The 14,318-nt window shown below is 41.4% G+C and overlaps 1 protein-coding gene across 1 annotated transcript in view; it reads left to right on the top strand.

The window, feature by feature from the left end:
- LOC307215791 (dual specificity protein phosphatase 13A-like) overlaps positions 1–2,230 on the top strand; it is a 75,731-nt gene extending 73,501 nt beyond the window's left edge. The window contains exon 4 of the mRNA XM_079975523.1: positions 2,221–2,230. The gene's annotated coding sequence lies outside the window, so the exon portion shown is untranslated. The remainder of the gene's footprint in view (positions 1–2,220) is intronic.
- Positions 2,231–14,318: the final 12,088 nt, after the last annotated feature.

Genomic DNA, 14,318 nt, shown 5'->3' with positions numbered 1-14,318 from the left:
CAGTACTTCTGTCTTGTCAGGATTCCACCTCAATCTGTTAGCTGCCATCCATCCTCTAACTGCCTCCAGACACTGAACAGCACTGAACAATGTTCATTTCCCACCAATTGTTCTTGCATGCCCTATTCCAAACCTGTGGAGACCTTCATGTGAGCTCAGGTGCAGGACCCAATATCTGCATATGAAGACTATTTAATAAAAAGGGCTGCTTCCAGAAGCCTGTCCTCTTGTTTTCTACCAGTTTTGCTTGTCCTCAGCTTGTAATCGAGAATCCAATTTAAAACCCCAAACTGGAAAGGTTTTCTCTCGTTCAAGATCCATTAGAATGTTAAAGAAGTTCTCAAGAACCATTGTGGTTTAAATTGAGTATACAGTGGTACCTCGGGTTAAGTACTTAATTCGTTCTAGAGCTCTGTTCTTAACCTGAAACTGTTCTTAACCTGAAGCACCACTTTAGCTAATGGGGCCTCCTGCTGCTGCTGCACCGCCGGAGTCCGATTTCTGTTCTTATCCTGAGAACGGTTCTTAACCTGAAGCACTATTTCTGGGTTAGCAGAGTCTGTAATCTGAAGCGTCTGTAACCTGAAGCGCATGTAACCCAAGGTACCACTGTATAACATATGCATTGTAAAACGAGCCTTCCTCTTGCATTACATTTAGCTGCGGTGACTTCATTGTTGTTACAGATTTTTTTCTGAGGGGGGACCCCTCCCCCTAAACCCTAGAAATTAATAAATGGTAGGATTTTGATTATTTGGGATGTGAAGGGAGAAATGCAAGCTTCAGAGGAATTCTTGGGCTAGCCTATGCAAAACTCTCTGGCCAAGCTAGGGCCATTAAGAAATAAGACAGGCTCATTGAAAGCCATTGGCAATGCAAGAGAACTGTACTTCCCCCTTGCCCTGAGGTGTGAACAGAGCCTGGGGATTTGGACAGTTGTCCGAGTGGCTGGGTGTGAGGTGACAGCAAAAGAGTTTTGCACAAGGGTTGCTGGGAAGAAAAAGAAGGAAGTTTGGAATCCATGTTGGGCAGGCTGGCTGAAGGTTGGCTGGAAGAGATGCCTTGGTACTTTGGGCAATAGATATTGGTCATAATATAGACATGGCAGCATGGGGAAGATTGTGGGATATGCATATAAAATTTACAGCATCTTATGATCTAAGAGAAAATTATATGAAAATGATATATCGATGGTATCTAACACTGAGTAAATTGGCAAAAATGTATAAATCTAAATCAAAGAAGTTTTGGAAATGTAAAAAGAAAGAAGGTTGTTTTATCATATGTTGTGGTCTTGTAGTAAGCTTAAAGCTTACTGGGAAATGATATATAATGAATTGAAAAGGATGCTTAAAATAACGTTTGTAAAAAAAACACACCCAGAAGCTCTTCTTTTGGGAATTATAGGGACAGAACTACCAAAACTATATAGAAACTTATTCATGTACGCTACTACAGTGGCAAAAATGTTACTTGCCCCAAAATGGAAAGGAGCAGAAGTCCCAGCAAAGGAAGAATGGATGCAAAAACTTATGGAATATGCAGAAATGGCAAAGCTTACTGGAAGAATAAGAAATCAAGATAACAAACTTTTTATAAAAGAATGGAAATGGTTTATGGAATATTTACAGATAAATTGTAAACAGATAAGAACATTGGCAGGATTCATAAGACTTTTGTGCAGTTTCATAAGAGTATATATTTAAAGCAAATGAATAAATGAGCAGATTAAGTTAATTTGTATATGCAGAAAATATTAAAACTAAATTTAAGGAACCGCAAAAAGAGGGGGGAGGAATTCAAGTTTTGAAATGTTAAAATGATTGTAAAATTAATGAAAAGTACTACTGTGGGCAAGAATCCCGTAAAAGAAATGGAGTGGCCCTCACAGTCAACAAAAGAGTGGCGAAAGCTGTACTAGGATGCAATCTCAAAAATGATAGAATGATCTTTATACAAATCCAAGGCAGACCTTTTAACATCACAGTAATCCAAGTTTATACACCAACCACTGGTGCTGAAGAAACTGAAATTGACCAGTTCTATGAAGACTTACAACATCTTCTAGAAATGACACCAAAGAAGGATGTTCTTCTCATTATAGGGAATTGGAATGCTAAAGTAGGGAGTCAAGAGATAAAAGGAACTGCTGGCAAGTTTGGTCTTGGAGTTCAAAATGAAGCAGGGCAAAGGCTAATAGAGTTCTGTCAAGAGAACAAGCTGGTCATCACAAACACTCTTTTCCAACAACACAAGAGACCACTCTACACATAGACATCACCAGAGGGGCAGCACTGAAATCAGATTGATTATATTCTCTGCAGCCAAAGATGGAGAAGCTCTATACAGTCAGCAAAAACAAGACCTGGAGCTGACTGTGGCTCAGATCACCAGCTTCTTATAGCAAAATTCAAGCTTAGACTGAAGGCTGATCGCCGAAGAATTGATGCTTTTGAATTCTGGTGCTGGAGGAGACTCTTGAGAGTCCCATGGACTGCAAGAAGATTAAACCTCTCCATTCTGAAGGAAATCAGCCCTGAGTGCTCACTGGAAGGACAGATCCTGAAGCTGAGACTCCTCATGAGAAGAGAAGACTCCCCGGAAAAGACCCTGATGTTGGGAAAGATTGAGGGTGCAAGGAGAATTAAAGAACCAGCCCAATTGTCAGATCCTGTTTCCCACCCCAAGCACACACTGGCTAGCATAGTAAATCTTTCAGACATCTTTGTAGCCCCTCTTCTGTGCAAATACTTATATGGTAATATAAATACTTGGCCAAAAAAAAAAATTCTTCTTCAAAACTGACAACTTTTAATGATTTTCAAAATGGGCTTCTTTCCAGCGGGGAAAAAGCTCTTTTCATTTAACATGATCCGACCATCCTTAGCTAGGAATTACTTGTTCAGGCAACTGGCTGTTACTTGATAATTCTGACAGAGTTTTCCAGGCAACATCTGTTTCCACTTGGACTCTTTCAGCTTTCAGATGTGAACAACAAAAGTGCATTTTCATTCCATGTTCCCCATCCGCAACTGGCATCTGCTTGTGACGGCAAAGTTATTGTTATGCTGGACATTCCGGTCATCACTTAATACTTTTGAATCATAGCTATTTTTAGATCCTTATTAACCATTCTTGGACCACCCTTTATCAATCCTTGAGGCATCTGCAGCACAGCTAAACAGTTCCTTCTGGAGCCAACATCAGAAGGAGAAAAGAAGCAAACCACATCCCTCCACTTAACAGAATAAGAATATTACTTGTGTGTCTTTTTTGTTTCTCCATTTGCTCTTTGTTGGAACCACCTCTGTGCTCCAGCAAAGTTTTGTTGTTCCATCAAGTACTTTCTAGTTTGCTTGCAAGATTTGGATTCTCACTCCATCCAGAACAATTATTAGGACTACGAACGTCATTCCCATTAACACCAATGTTACTTCTCAACGACGCAGGATTTCTCAGCACTCACCCTTCTGTATCTCAATTAGCCCATGCCTTGCAGCTGCTATAAGAGATTTCCACTTTTACCTTCTCCTGCAGCTTTGCTCTCTGCTTTCAAGCAGAGGACTCCAACACTCCATTCAACTTAGCAGTGTTCACAATGGATTCTAAAACACAGCCATCGTGCTTCAAATAAAATGGAATCTCTCCGTCACTAGATGCCTCCCATGTGACCAATGTTAGCCAATCACATGAGATCCACTAGAGAACTCTCTAGAATTCAGTTACCAACCAATCAAATCTAAACACATAGTAACACATACAAAAGGGACACGGGTGGCGCTGTGGGTTAAACCACAGAGCCTAGGACTTGCTGATCAGAAGGTTGGCAATTTGAATCCCCACGACGGTGTGAGCTCCCGTTGCTCGGTCCCTGCTCCTGCCAACCTAGCAGTTCGGAAGCACGTCAAAGTGCAAGTAGATAAATAGGTACCACTCTGGCGGGAAGGTAAACGGCGTTTCCGTGCACTGCTCTGGTTCACCAGAAGCGGCTTAATCATGCTGGCCACATGACCCGGAAGCTGTACGCCGGCTCCCTCAGCCAATAAAGCGAGATGAGTGCCGCAACCCCAGAGTCGGTCACGACTGGACCTAATGGTCAGGGGTCCCTTTACCTTTAACACATACAAGCAATTACAATTTCGGTGAATTAAATTACTATACTTAACATGAACCAGGGGCAATTGCAGTGTTGCTCTTAACGGAATAATCTGAAGTTTGATGTCACTGTTCATTTAACACATGGATTGGTTAGGGGAGCCACAAGTTACAAAAGGTGTTGCACAAAACTAATATGAGGTATTAGATTACGTAGGATGCTGCCTAATGACAAAGCCAGAATATCATGCTCCTCAAAGGGTTTATGTTCAGATTAGACATGCTAATCTGTTGCAGCTGAAAACAACAAAGAGTTTTGTGTCACTTTAAAGACTAGCTGGCATATTTTAGCAGGAGCTTTTTTCCAGAGACAGGAGTGTTAGAGACAATGGTTTCACATTCCATTACAGGTGTCCGTTAACACAGCAAAATTGGGATTCTTACATCATATCCAATTACTTCTTTTGTGAACCATCACTTTGCTTATCGTAAGGTCCACACAGAATTGTCAGGGACCTCAGTTTCTATTTCATTGCCATTTGATCCAATTCTTTTCTGACCCTGTGACAATTCATCTAGTGAAGTAGACTTAAGTCCACTGAAGCTTATGTACAATACATTTGTTACATTTTACGGTACCACAAGGCTCTTTATAGATTTGATTACATCTCCTGTCCCAATAGTGGGCATAAACTGAAACAATTTTTTTGTTACAATTTCTCCTTTACTCAGTGTTACTTAAATTTCTCAGTATTTTCCTAGCCAGTCCCAAACATTTCCTACTCTGTACACAATTGTCTCCCCCTGTTGTCAATTAAACAATTTTAAGATAAAGGCCGTGGGAGTTCGGAGTAAGTCTCACTGAACTGAGTGGGATTTTTATTTTCCTGAGTCAAAGTGCAAATGGTTCAGGCTTCAAGGTACAGACATGCAATATATGGTCCAGCAAGATAACACTTTGGAGATTTCAGTTCATCATGAGAAAAGCTCTCCATTTCATTTGGATCCTAACCAAGTACCCTCTTCTGAGATTAAAAAGAAAACCGCTCTACAAACAGGCTTCCGTTCTGATTTGATTTCCCCGAAACCAAAAGGCAAGTGCAATTTTGCTCAAGGTTTTTCCAGAAAGATTTGCAATAATCACTTGCAGACAGAGTAGATATTCAATTGTTCGCCCCTTCTGTACAGAGAGAAACGTACTTCACTTGCTCGTCCTCAATATTACCCTCATATTTTTTGCTTCTAATCTCTTTAAGCAAATGACGAGCTGGGACCTTTGATGTGTGTGCCAGCCAAAGTAACTCATTCCTTACTCGCTGGTGGAGCTGTGAGCATCTCCCATCTTTATGCGTGTGGATGATAATTACTACTTCAAAGCCCCCGCAGTGATGTTGAGCTCTTTGAAATTCCCGTGCCGAGCATGTGCTCTGTGGGCCAACTCTACTAAGATGTATTAACAGCTGCATTTGAATGCTATCTCTTCTCACAGTTTTGCTGTCTTTCACAATAAAACCATTTCTTTCGCACTTCCAGGATTTATTATATTCAACAGCAACCCAAGATAAGGTGGGGGATAACCCATTGCCCACCCCCAGATGCCATAAAACCACCAGACCTGTGGTCTGCTTTTAAATGTTTTTAGATGTTTGAAATGTGCTTAGATGGTCTTTTAATTGTTTTGAAACACTTCTGGTTGGTTTTTAAATGTTTTAAATACCGTATGTGCCATTCCCCGCCCCCCAATCTGTAATGTTTTAACTTTCTGATGTTTGCTGTCCTGGGCTCCTTTGGGGACAGGGGGGCAGCACAGAAATCTAACTTTAAAAAAATTAAAATAGGGATTTCATCAGAATTTGAATATAAATGGCACAGAAATGAACTTATCCAACTTAGTGTCTGCTTGTATTCAAAGGTGAGCTTGTGACCCCAGAAATGTTCTTCTGCCTGTAATTTAAGTTGAGAATTGTGAATGCATGCTCCGATTCGGTTTCGGTGCAGAATGCATTCCTAAGGCACATACTGCATGGAATGTTGACTTTGTAGTTTGGCCTCGATAACCAACTTCCCAAAATATTTTCCAGAATTGGAGCCCCCAATTCTGATCAGGAGCATGGCATAGGGGATAGGATGGCTTTAACCCTTTGCTCCCTGCTATGTTCCCAGTTAGATAGCACACACCCCACCACACACCCCTGCAATCTGCGCAGTCAAAATTGTTCAGTATAGTAATTTAATTCACTGAAATTGTAAATGCTTGTATGCATTCCTATGTATTTAAAATTGATTTGTTGGTGACTGAATTCTAGAGAGTTCTCTAGCAGTTCTCATGTGACTGCCTAATATTGATGACATGGGAGGTATCTAATGAAGGAGAAACTCCATTTATGTGAAGCAAGATGACTGTGTTTTAGAGTCCACTGTCAACACTGCTAAGTTGAAGAGAGTGTTGGAGTGCTTCTTCTCTGCTTAAAAAAAAAAGAGCAAAGCTGCAGGAAAAGGCAAAAGTGGAAATCTCTCCTAGGAGCTGCAAGGCATGGCCTAACTGAGATACAGAAGGCTGAAGCCTGAACTCTGGAAAGAGAGGAAAATACAGCTGTTTGGAAGTTAGAAGAAGAGACTGCAAGCTCATGTTTAGATATGCACGCGACAGTAAAGACTGTTTTAAATGCAAGTAAAGTTTTTGACACAACCTTGATGGCAGAAAGTGAGGAGGAATTAAAGAACCTTTTATTGAGGGTGAAAGAGGAGAGTGCAAAATATGGTCTGAAGCTCAACATCAAAAAAACGAAGATCATGGCTACTGGTCCCATCACCTCCTGGAAAATAGAAGGGGAAGAAATGGAGGCAGTGAGAGATTTTACTTTCTTGGGCTCCATGATCACTGCAGATGGTGACAGCAGCCACGAAATTAAAAGACGCCTGCTTCTTGGGAGAAGGGCAATGACAGGCCTAGACAGCATCTTGAGAAGTAGAGACATCACCTTGCCAACAAAGGTCCGTATAGTTAAAGCTATGGTTTTCCCAGTAGTGATGTATGGAAGTGAGAGCTGGACCATAAAGAAGGCTGATCGCCGAAGAATTGATGCTTTTGAATTATGGTGCTGGAGGAGACTCTTGAGAGTCCCATGGACTGCAAGAAGATCAAACCTCTCCATTCTGAAGGAAATCAGCCCTGAGTGCTCACTGGAAGGACAGATTGTGAAGCTGAGGCTCCAGTACTTTGGCCACCTCATGAGAAGAGAAGACTCCCTGGAGAAGACCCTGATGTTGGGAAAGATGGAGGGCACAAGGAGAAGGGGGCGACAGAGGACGAGATGGTTGGATAGTGTTTTCAAGGTTACCAGCATGAGTCTGACCAAGCTGCGGGGGGCAGTGGAGGACAGGAGTGCCTGGCGTTCTCTGGTCCATGGGGTCACGAAGAGTCGGACACGACTAAACGACTAAACAACAACAACAAAGTTTTTGAACGTTAAAGTACAAACATTGGTTTAAATTCCAAAGAAGGGTATCAGTCATATGTATGATTTGAGCTTCTTAGCTGCAATTTCGCTACTCTTACTTCAACAAAAATGCAGCCAGTGAATTAGAGACCCTATAATAAATATTTCATCTTATACCATGGGAGATAGGATCAGTCCAGATCACGACTGTGGTGTGGAAGGTGAGAGTTAATTTCCCCCTCAGCACTGAGCTCCAACCCAAATTGCCTTTCCTCAAGGCTTCTTTTAATATATATATATATATATATATATATATATATATATATATATATATATAATATTTTCTGTTTTACAATTTAAAATACTCATTTTACATCCTTAAGATATCAATGACTTCCCTTCTTCTCTTTCCATGGTTCATTTTACATATCATAAATCCCTGCATAGTTTACAGAAACTAAACCATTCAGTATTCCATGATTGCATCCATCAAAACCTATTTACACTGTCAATAAACGTTTTCCAGTCTTCTCTAAACGTATGTTCTTCTTGTTCTCTTATTCTATATGTTAAGTCTGCAAGTTGTGCATATCCTGTCAACTTAAGTTGCCATTCTTCTTTGGTTGGGATCTCGCTCGTTTTCCATTTTGGGGCCAACAAAACACAGTAGTAGTAGTAGTAGTAGCATATATAAATAACCTTTTTGACACCTGGGAATTTTAGTCTGAATTATCCCCAACAGAAAGGACTCTGTGGTTTTTTGGGGGGAAAGTACTTTAAAACATTTTTTCCAGTTCATTATGGATTATTTCCCAATACTCTTTTACAAGTCCACCACACACAATTATTCCCCATATATTCAACCTCAAGTCTTATTTAATTTAACAAAGAAAAAATTGTCAGGATATCTGGTCACAGCTCACCAATACTATTTCTGAGTGACTCATTCAGAATCATAGGGTGCAGTTCATCCGAGAGTGATCCAAAACACACCCTTTTAGATGCAAGGGTGAAGTGTGCCTTCAATTTTATTTGAGACACACACAAAAACAGCCTCACAGCTCTCAGATGCGAGGATAACATTGCTTTGGACAATGCAATTAAATTCTAGAATCCTCGGCTCACTAAGGCAGAACTTCAAGGGGGATGTTACTGGGTGTGGAGAGCAATGAACATCTTCCAGATGGAAAGCTGTGAGTAACTTGTAAAATGGGGCTCTTTGAAAACCAATACTCTTGCTCTTGGGTTCATCTGCAATAATCCAGGAAAGTTATAGCAGTGCTAGAGTAACATGACGAGTCTGAAGCCAGCATGTCTGCGCTGGAAATGCATATGGATTTACTTTACGTTTAACCTGACCGTCGTTCAGCAGAAGATAAGGAAGTTCATGTATATATATGCTTTTCAGGCTAATGGCTTTGGCATGCTATCTGCACTGCCATGCCACTATAAACATCCATTAAGATAAGCTTATGTGATTCTAGTTGTAAAACTTCCTATACAGTTGTGTAGGGGGGTGGTTTCCCCCACAAATAACAGCATATTTTGCAATAAAAAAAGGGAAATCTGCCAGCCAGAGAAAAATAATCTTTACAATCAGAACTTCACTCGGAGGCCTTGGGTACATCCAGATGTTCATTGCAGAGGTTCATTCGCCACATTTTGTTTTGATTCATTAAATGTTCTCTCCAGAATCTGGTGCATGGAAAACCAGTTCTGCCAGTTTGAGGCATTAGCCAGGCTGTGCCAAGTGCCAATTGGCTGGTACTCGTTCCATTCGCAGGGAAACCAAAATGCTTGTTTACAAAGCTATTGTACTACCAAGCTTACTGTATGCTTGTGAAACATGGACCACTTATAAACGCCATCTCCAACTCCTCAAAAGATTCCATCAATGGTGTCTCAAAAAATTTTTTACACATCACTTGGGAAGACAGGCGAACTAATGCCAGTGTATTGGAAGAAGCAAAGATCACCAGTGTCAAAGCAATTTCTTCAACATTAACTTCGTTGGACTGGTCATGTTCTTCAGATGCCTGATTATTTTCTTCTAAAGCAACTGCTCTATTCCAAACTTAAAAATGGAAAGAGTAATGCTGGTGGTCAATAAAAGAGGTTTAAAGACTCTCTCAAGGCAAATATAAAAAAATGTAGTATAAATACTGACAACTGGGAAACACTGGCCTGCGAGTGCCCAAATTGGAGAACAGCCTTTACCAAAGGTGTCACGGGCTTTGAAGATGCTCAAACTCAGGAAGAAAGGGAGAAACATGCTAAGAGTAAGGCACGCTTGGCAAACCCTCACCATGATCAACTCCTGCCCAGAAACCTATGTCCCTACTGTGGGACACACTGTTAAAGCCGTGTTTATGGAAGACAATCTTACTCAGCTACAAGTGATCGCCAAAAAAGAATAAGAAAAAGAAGAACGTGTTACATCAAAGGTCCATCTGCCCCCTCCTCAGTTTGCGAGAGCAGCTTGTTGTGGTTATTTATTTATTTTAAATGGGGGTGGGGGTGGGGGGTGTGCATGTGTAGGAATGGAGAGAAATCTAAGTGGGTTATCACTGAAAGGTGAACTAACCTAGTCTGCACCTAGTCTAAAACAATGCAACAACAGACAACACAGGCATCTTTTCCAAAGCTCACTGTTTTCTGAATTTTGTAATGCAGTTCTCCAGTCAACGTGTACAAAAATCCACATGGTGGGGTAAGTTGTGCGTAAAAATGCATACGATAGTGAAGGCGACATGCACAAATTCATTATATTAGGGGAAATTGCTTTAGAATATTTACATACATATCAGGAGAAATTTGTGCTACAATACCGGTTCATTTCTATGAGATGGGTCAATGTTCTGATCCCATACAAGACAGCTTCCACTATCCCACACTACAAAAATGGGGTCCGTCATTCAGTGGGAAAGCATATACCTCTGTGCTGAATGTCATAAGTTATCTCCAGTTCAAAGGTTGCCACTGTTGGGATACTGCCAGGGAGACCAAGGCATCAGGCAGCCTACACATCGTCTCCAGACGATCTCTGATCTCCCGTGGAAACAGCATCAGTCAATTAGTGACACGAGCCTCAGACGCATTCCAAGACTCATGAACCCCCTTTTCGCAGAGTTTCCACAACAGAAGATGCGCCCACAAGAGCATATTTACAGCTTTATTCTACGTTGGTCAGAACAAAGTTTAAACATGACTGCTTGCTTCCATGTCAAGGAAACAGCCAGAAACAAAAGCTATATACAAAACGGAAACTCCCTGTGAGCAGGAAGTACACAGGCATGTGACACACAACAGCCTGTTCCCTTTTAAGGAGGAATGGAAATATCCTAACAGCCACATGTTTGAGACATTGGAGAGCCTCTGCCAGTCAAAAAAGACAATCCTGAGGCAGACAGACCAATAGCCTGGCTCTGCATAAAACATCTACAGATGCTCGGGACAATGGCTATGAACTATTCCTGGGATGCTACTCAATTTCCAAAGTTTGACATCTATTTTATATACACAACTATGTTTTCCGAAGTGTTCTATGGCTGTAGCTGGTTTAGAAGAAGAAGAAGAGAAGAGTTTGGATTTGATATCCCGCCTTTCACTCCCCTTAAGGAGTCTCAAAGCGGCTAACATTCTCCTTTCCCTTCCTCTCCCACAACAAACACTCTGTGAGGTGAGTGGGGCTGAGAGACTTCAAAGAAGTGTGACTAGCCCAAGGTCACCCAGCAGCTGCATGTGGAGGAGCGGAGACGCGAACCCGGTTCCCCAGATTACGAGACTACCGCTCTTAACCACTACACCACACTGGCTCTCTTTAGTTTAGGCTTTTGTCCTGAGTCTAGGACAACACTGGAAAGTAAAACAGGCTCAGGGCTTGCCCAAAACATTTTGCCATTGACTAACACACTTCCCCACACTTGACAGCAGCAAGCTACCTTAAAGAGACACAGGACAGGCTACATAGCTGTGCATACCTTCCAAAACCCGCTGTGCTGGTCCCGGGGGGGTTACCGTGTGGCGTGGTCCGAGTCCAGTCCGAGGTCGAGGGTGTGGTATGGAGGCTGTCCATCAAGGCTGAAGTAGGGTCCAAGGCAAGGAGTTGGGTGTGGTCAGGAACTCTGGCAGAAGAGCAGGACAGGGTGCCGGCAGGAACAGGTTACCAACAATGTTGCTCCCGCAACCTGGGACTGGGCTGGTTGGCTTTTATCTGCCCTGAGGCATAGGGCGGTCCTGGTCCACAGGTGACTCGCCTCTCCTGGCCTGGAGGCAAGCACTCCTACTTCGAGTGTTAACAGATTTGCTCTTTGCTAGGCCCCCCAGCCTGGTTTGCAAAAATCAGCCCAGGAATTCCTTGTCTGGCACAGTTGTGCAGCTTCTCCTTTCATGGATATCCCAATTAATCAAAATTCTACTGTTTATTAATTGCTGGAGGGTTTTTTTTGAGGGGGAGTCTCTTGCAAATGTTTAACAGTATTTTTCCTGCACTGATTTTAATGCCTCTATTGTTGTGAACTGATGCATGATTATAAAGCAAGTAAAGCTTATTTTTAAAGTTATATATATATATATATATATATATATATATATATATATATATATAATCTTTCTTGTCAACTACATATCTCTTCTTCCTATTTATTTGTTGAATTTATATACTGCCCTATACCTGGAGGTCTCAGGGCGGTTCACAGAACAAAATCAAAACATAAAACCACAAAATACATAATCAAAATAAAAACAAGAGCAACCTCCCCCCAACACATTTTAAAAGGGTATTGGATGTCAATCAGCCCAAGATCTAGTTAAAGATGAAGTTTTTGCCTGGCACCTAAAGGTGTATAATGAAGGCGCGAGACGAACTTCCCTGGGGAGAGCATTCCACAAACGGGGAGCAGTACTGAATTGGTGGTGCATGCCCTTCTGGCTTGCACTCTTTATAAAGACTTGAGGAATGAGATTATCACGCCAAGGGCTACATTGTATAGAAACCATCAATTTCGGGTGTGCAAAGACGTTATTAAATATTTGGGTATAATGATTTCATCAGCTATAGACCAAATTGTAAAATTAAATCTGAATCAAATCATATCAGATTTCTTTTGATATTGAAAGGTGGGGACCTCTAAACCTTTCCCTTTGGGGAAAGGTTAATGTCCTCAAAATGAATGTTGTTCCAAAGCTTTTATACATTCTTAGAGGATTACCAATACATATTCCCAAATTTTACTTCCAAAAAATAAATCAACTCTTTAGGTTGTGCCTGTGGGGTACAAAGCCACCAAAAATATCACTACATAAAATGCAACTTTCAGCTAAGGAAGGTGGCTTGGGTCTCCCAAATCTGGAACTATATCACCAGGCCTACCTGCTGAGTAAGACTAATGAGAGCTAGCAGGAATCCCAACTGGGCTACTCTCGAATAGTTTCTTTGAACCTCTTGTAGGGTGGACTAAACTCGGCTCCAATTTTATGAAATATCCTATTATCCTGGAGACTATTAAAGCACCTATAAAAATTTGGATGAATAAAAATAAAAATAATAAGGATGACCCCTATCCGCGTGAGAAATTAACAATATGGGCCAACCCAAAATTAAAAATTGGAAATCCAGTAATAATTTGGCAAAATTGGATGAAAAAAGGTATTTTGACACTGAATCAATTAATTGATGAAAATTACAAATTTGTGCAATATACGACTTTGCAAGTAAAGTATGAATTAACCAGTGAAACACAATGGCAACACAGCCAATTGAAACATATGTTGGAAAGGCAGTTTGGCCCTGACGCTATAGCAGCATTGGAAACACCCATGCTGCTACAAGATTTAATCTCTGCACCAAAAACAAAAAACTCTGTACTTGCACTATATAAAACCCTACTCAACAGGAAGAAATATGATTTAGAATATGATACACAAAAATGGAGTGAAGAGTTAGGAGTACAGATAACAAATGATACAGTGGTGCCTCGCAAGACGAAATTAATCCGTTCCGTGAGGCTCTTCGTATAGCGGTTTTTTCGTCTTGCGAAGCAAGCCCACTGACAGCTTAGCGGATTAGCGCTATTAGCGGTTTAGCGGCTTTTAGCAGATCAGCTGATAAGCGGCTTATCAGCGGATCAGCTGATAAGCGGCTTAGGGCTTAGGAAAAGGTGGGGGGAGGGGAAAACCCCCGCAGGAACTCGTAAGACATTTTCGTCTTGCAAAGCAAGCCCATAGGGAAATTCGTTTTGCGAAGCGCCTCCAAAACGGAAAACCCTTTCGTCTAGCGGGTTTTCCGTCTTGCGAGGCGTTCGTCTTCCGGGGCACCACTGTATATGGGAGTCAAGTATAAAATCAACAGAGATAGCCTCTATGGATCTAAGACTAAGAATTATACAACAGAAAATAATACAGTCGTACCTCAGGTTAAGTACTTAATTCGTTCCGGAGGTCCGTTCTTAACCTGAAACTGTTCTTAACCTGAAGCACCACCTTAGCTAATGGGGCATCCTGCCCGATTTCTGTTCTTATCCTGAAGCAAAGTTCTTAACCTGAAGCACTATTTCTGGGTTAGCAGCATCTGTAACCTGAAGCATATGTAACCCGAGGTACCACTGTATTCAGAGTTCACTGGACTCCAGCAAAACTATACCAGAAGAAAATAACAAGTGCAAACAACTGCTCGAGATGTGGGAGTAAAAATGTGAACTTAGTACATATGATGATTAACTGCCCGATGAAAAGATCATTTTGGTGCGAGGTGAGGACATTTATATCAAGAGTGATAAATATAAA

Source organism: Podarcis cretensis (assembly GCF_951804945.1).
Source record: "Podarcis cretensis genome assembly, chromosome: 5".
Lineage (NCBI taxonomy): Eukaryota > Metazoa > Chordata > Lepidosauria > Squamata > Lacertidae > Podarcis > Podarcis cretensis.
The sequence above is the reverse complement of the archived record's forward strand: the minus strand, read 5'-3'. Positions and strand labels throughout refer to the sequence as shown.